Source organism: Protomyctophum bolini, assembly GCF_963924005.1.
Source record: "Protomyctophum bolini genome assembly, chromosome: 3".
Classification (NCBI taxonomy): domain Eukaryota; kingdom Metazoa; phylum Chordata; class Actinopteri; order Myctophiformes; family Myctophidae; genus Protomyctophum; species Protomyctophum bolini.
This window is the reverse complement of record NC_137864.1, coordinates 49,062,012-49,068,011: the sequence shown is the minus strand read 5'-3', so window position 1 is coordinate 49,068,011 and position 6,000 is coordinate 49,062,012.

The following is a 6,000-nucleotide window of genomic DNA, read 5'->3' as shown; positions in this document are numbered from 1 at the left end:
TGATGAAAAACTGCGCGCTATAGTATGCCGTACGATATGGGCTATAGCCCACGGTCCAAAATGATGAGAAACGAGGATAACTTTTTTTTTCAAAATTTCAAAAAACATGGGCTATAACCCATCGTTTTTGTCATTTCGTCATTTTTTTCAAATCCTCAAAAATGATGAAAAACTGCGCCCTATAGTATGCCGTACGATATGGGCTATAGCCCACGGTCCAAAATGATGAGAAACGAGGATAACTTTTTTTTTCAAAATTTCAAAAAACATGGGCTATAACCTTTTGTTTTTGTCATTTCGTCATTTTTTTCAAATCTTAAAAAATGATGAAAAACTGCGCGCTATAGTATGCCGTACGATATGGGCTATAGCACACGGTCCAAAATGATGAGAAACGAGGCTAACTTTTTTTTTCAAAATTTCAAAAAACATGGGCTATAACCCATCGTTTTTGTCATTTCGTCATTTTTTTCAAATCTTCAAAAATGATGAAAAACTGCGCGCTATAGTATGCCGTACGATATGGGCTATAGCCCACGGTCCAAAATGATGAGAAACGAGGATAACTTTTTTTTTCAAAATTTCAAAAAACATGGGCTATAACCCATCGTTTTTGTCATTTCGTAATTTTTTTCAAATCCTCAAAAATGATGAAAAACGGCACGCTATAGTATGCCGTACGATATGGGCTATAGCCCATGGTCCAAAATGATGAGAAACGAGGATAACTTTTTTTTTTCAAATTTTCAAAAAACATGGGCTATAACCCATCGTTTTTGTCATTTCGTCATTTTTTTCAAATCCTCAAAAATGATGAAAAACTGCGCGCTATAGTATGCCGTACGATATGGGCTATAGCCCACGGTCCAAAATGATGAGAAACGAGGCTAACTTTTTTTTTCAAAATTTCAAAAAACATGGGCTATAACCTTTTGTTTTTGTCATTTCGTCATTTTTTTGAAATCTTCAAAAATGATGAAAAACTGCGCGCTATAGTATGCCGTACGATATGGGCTATAGCCCACGGTCCAAAATGATGAGAAACGAGGCTAACTTTTTTTTTCAAAATTTCAAAAAACATGGGCTATAACCCATCGTTTTTGTCATTTCGTAATTTTTTTCAAATCCTCAAAAATGATGAAAAACGGCACGCTATAGTATGCCGTACGATATGGGCTATAGCCCATGGTCCAAAATGATGAGAAACGAGGATAACTTTTTTTTTTCAAATTTTCAAAAAACATGGGCTATAACCCATCGTTTTTGTCATTTCGTCATTTTTTTCAAATCCTCAAAAATGATGAAAAACTGCGCGCTATAGTATGCCGTACGATATGGGCTATAGCCCACGGTCCAAAATGATGAGAAACGAGGCTAACTTTTTTTTTCAAAATTTCAAAAAACATGGGCTATAACCTTTTGTTTTTGTCATTTCGTCATTTTTTTTAAATCTTCAAAAATGATGAAAAACTGCGCGCTATAGTATGCCGTACGATATGGGCTATAGCCCACGGTCCAAAATGATGAGAAACGAGGCTAACTTTTTTTTTCAAAATTTCAAAAAACATGGGCTATAACCCATCGTTTTTGTCATTTCGTCATTTTTTTCAAATCCTCAAAAATGATGAAAAACGGCACGCTATAGTATGCCGTACGATATGGGCTATAGCCCATGGTCCAAAATGATGAGAAACGAGGATAACTTTTTTTTTCAAAATTTCAAAAAACATGGGCTATAACCCATCGTTTTTGTCATTTCGTCATTTTTTTCAAATCCTCAAAAATTATGAAAAACTGCGCGCTATAGTATGCCGTACGATATGGGCTATAGCCCACGGTCCAAAATGATGAGAAACGAGGCTAACTTTTTTTTTCAAAATTTCAAAAAACATGGGCTATAACCTTTTGTTTTTGTCATTTCGTCATTTTTTTCAAATCTTCAAAAATGATGAAAAACTGCGCGCTATAGTATGCCGTACGATATGGGCTATAGCCCACGGTCCAAAATGATGAGAAATGAGGCTAACCTTTTTCTTTCAAAATTTCAAAAAACATGGGCTATAACCCATCGTTTTTGTCATTTCGTCATTTTTTTCAAATCTTCAAAAATGATGAAAAACGGCACGCTATAGTATGCCGTACGATATGGGCTATAGCCCATGGTCCAAAATGATGAGAAACGAGGATAACTTTTTTTTTCAAAATTTCAAAAAACATGGGCTATAACCCATCGTTTTTGTCATTTCGTCATTTTTTTCAAATCTTCAAAAATGATGAAAAACTGCGCGCTATAGTATGCCGTACGATATGGGCTATAGCCCACGGTCCAAAATGATGAGAAACGAGGATAACTTTTTTTTTCAAAATTTCAAAAAACATGGGCTATAACCCATCGTTTTTGTCATTTCGTCATTTTTTTCAAATCCTCAAAAATGATGAAAAACTGCGCGCTATAGTATGCCGTACGATATGGGCTATAGCCCACGGTCCAAAATGATGAGAAACGAGGCTAACTTTTTTTTTCAAAATTTCAAAAAACATGGGCTATAACCCATCGTTTTTGTCATTTTGTCATTTTTTTCAAATCTTCAAAAATGATGAAAAACTGCGCGCTATAGTATGCCGTACGATATGGGCTATAGCCCACGGTCCAAAATGATGAGAAATGAGGCTAACCTTTTTTTTTCAAAATTTCAAAAAACATGGGCTATAACCCATCGTTTTTGTCATTTCGTCATTTTTTTCAAATCTTCAAAAATGATGAAAAACGGCACGCTATAGTATGCCGTACGATATGGGCTATAGCCCATGGTCCAAAATGATGAGAAACGAGGATAACTTTTTTTTTCAAAATTTCAAAAAACATGGGCTATAACCCATCGTTTTTGTCATTTCGTCATTTTTTTCAAATCTTCAAAAATGATGAAAAACTGCGCGCTATAGTATGCCGTACGATATGGGCTATAGCCCACGGTCCAAAATGATGAGAAACGAGGCTAACTTTTTTTTTCAAAATTTCAAAAAACATGGGCTATAACCCATCGTTTTTGTCATTTCGTCATTTTTTTCAAATCTTCAAAAATGATGAAAAACTGCGCGCTATAGTATGCCGTACGATATGGGCTATAGCCCACGGTCCAAAATGATGAGAAACGAGGCTAACTTTTTTTTTCAAAATTTCAAAAAACATGGGCTATAACCTTTTGTTTTTGTCATTTCGTCATTTTTTTCAAATCTTCAAAAATGATGAAAAACTGCGCGCTATAGTATGCCGTACGATATGGGCTATAGCCCACGGTCCAAAATGATGAGAAACGAGGCTAACTTTTTTTTTCAAAATTTCAAAAAACATGGGCTATAACCCATCGTTTTTGTCATTTCGTAATTTTTTTCAAATCCTCAAAAATGATGAAAAACGGCACGCTCTAGTATGCCGTACGATATGGGCTATAGCCCATGGTCCAAAATGATGAGAAACGAGGATAACTTTTTTTTTCAAAATTTCAAAAAACATGGGCTATAACCCATCGTTTTTGTCATTTCGTCATTTTTTTCAAATCCTCAAAAATGATGAAAAACTGCGCGCTATAGTATGCCGTACGATATGGGCTATAGCCCACGGTCCAAAATGATGAGAAACGAGGCTAACTTTTTTTTTCAAAATTTCAAAAAACATGGGCTATAACCTTTTGTTTTTGTCATTTCGTCATTTTTTTCAAATCTTCAAAAATGATGAAAAACTGCGCGCTATAGTATGCCGTACGATATGGGCTATAGCCCACGGTCCAAAATGATGAGAAATGAGGCTAACCTTTTTTTTTCAAAATTTCAAAAAACATGGGCTATAACCCATCGTTTTTGTCATTTCGTCATTTTTTTCAAATCTTCAAAAATGATGAAAAACGGCACGCTATAGTATGCCGTACGATATGGGCTATAGCCCATGGTCCAAAATGATGAGAAACGAGGATAACTTTTTTTTTCAAAATTTCAAAAAACATGGGCTATAACCCATCGTTTTTGTCATTTCGTCATTTTTTTCAAATCTTCAAAAATGATGAAAAACTGCGCGCTATAGTATGCCGTACGATATGGGCTATAGCCCACGGTCCAAAATGATGAGAAACGAGGCTAACTTTTTTTTTCAAAATTTCAAAAAACATGGGCTATAACCCATCGTTTTTGTCATTTCGTCATTTTTTTCAAATCTTCAAAAATGATGAAAAACTGCGCGCTATAGTATGCCGTACGATATGGGCTATAGCCCACGGTCCAAAATGATGAGAAACGAGGCTAACTTTTTTTTTCAAAATTTCAAAAAACATGGGCTATAACCTTTTGTTTTTGTCATTTCGTCATTTTTTTCAAATCTTCAAAAATGATGAAAAACTGCGCGCTATAGTATGCCGTACGATATGGGCTATAGCCCACGGTCCACAATGATGAGAAACGAGGCTAACTTTTTTTTTCAAAATTTCAAAAAACATGGGCTATAACCCATCGTTTTTGTCATTTCGTAATTTTTTTCAAATCCTCAAAAATGATGAAAAACGGCACGCTCTAGTATGCCGTACGATATGGGCTATAGCCCATGGTCCAAAATGATGAGAAACGAGGATAACTTTTTTTTTTCAAAATTTCAAAAAACATGGGCTATAACCCATCGTTTTTGTCATTTCGTCATTTTTTTCAAATCCTCAAAAATGATGAAAAACTGCGCGCTATAGTATGCCGTACGATATGGGCTATAGCCCACGGTCCAAAATGATGAGAAACGAGGCTAACTTTTTTTTTCAAAATTTCAAAAAACATGGGCTATAACCTTTTGTTTTTGTCATTTCGTCATTTTTTTCAAATCTTCAAAAATGATGAAAAACTGCGCGCTATAGTATGCCGTACGATATGGGCTATAGCCCACGGTCCAAAATGATGAGAAATGAGGCTAACCTTTTTTTTTCAAAATTTCAAAAAACATGGGCTATAACCCATCGTTTTTGTCATTTCGTCATTTTTTTCAAATCTTCAAAAATGATGAAAAACGGCACGCTATAGTATGCCGTACGATATGGGCTATAGCCCATGGTCCAAAATGATGAGAAACGAGGATAACTTTTTTTTTCAAAATTTCAAAAAACATGGGCTATAACCCATCGTTTTTGTCATTTCGTCATTTTTTTCAAATCTTCAAAAATGATGAAAAACTGCGCGCTATAGTATGCCGTACGATATGGGCTATAGCCCACGGTCCAAAATGATGAGAAACGAGGATAACTTTTTTTTTCAAAATTTCAAAAAACATGGGCTATAACCCATCGTTTTTGTCATTTCGTCATTTTTTTCAAATCCTCAAAAATGATGAAAAACTGCGCCCTATAGTATGCCGTACGATATGGGCTATAGCCCACGGTCCAAAATGATGAGAAACGAGGATAACTTTTTTTTTCAAAATTTCAAAAAACATGGGCTATAACCTTTTGTTTTTGTCATTTCGTCATTTTTTTCAAATCTTAAAAAATGATGAAAAACTGCGCGCTATAGTATGCCGTACGATATGGGCTATAGCCCACGGTCCAAAATGATGAGAAACGAGGCTAACTTTTTTTTTCAAAATTTCAAAAAACATGGGCTATAACCCATCGTTTTTGTCATTTCGTCATTTTTTTCAAATCTTCAAAAATGATGAAAAACTGCGCGCTATAGTATGCCGTACGATATGGGCTATAGCCCACGGTCCAAAATGATGAGAAACGAGGATAACTTTTTTTTTCAAAATTTCAAAAAACATGGGCTATAACCCATCGTTTTTGTCATTTCGTAATTTTTTTCAAATCCTCAAAAATGATGAAAAACGGCACGCTATAGTATGCCGTACGATATGGGCTATAGCCCATGGTCCAAAATGATGAGAAACGAGGATAACTTTTTTTTTTCAAATTTTCAAAAAACATGGGCTATAACCTTTTGTTTTTGTCATTTCGTCATTTTTTTCAAATCCTCAAA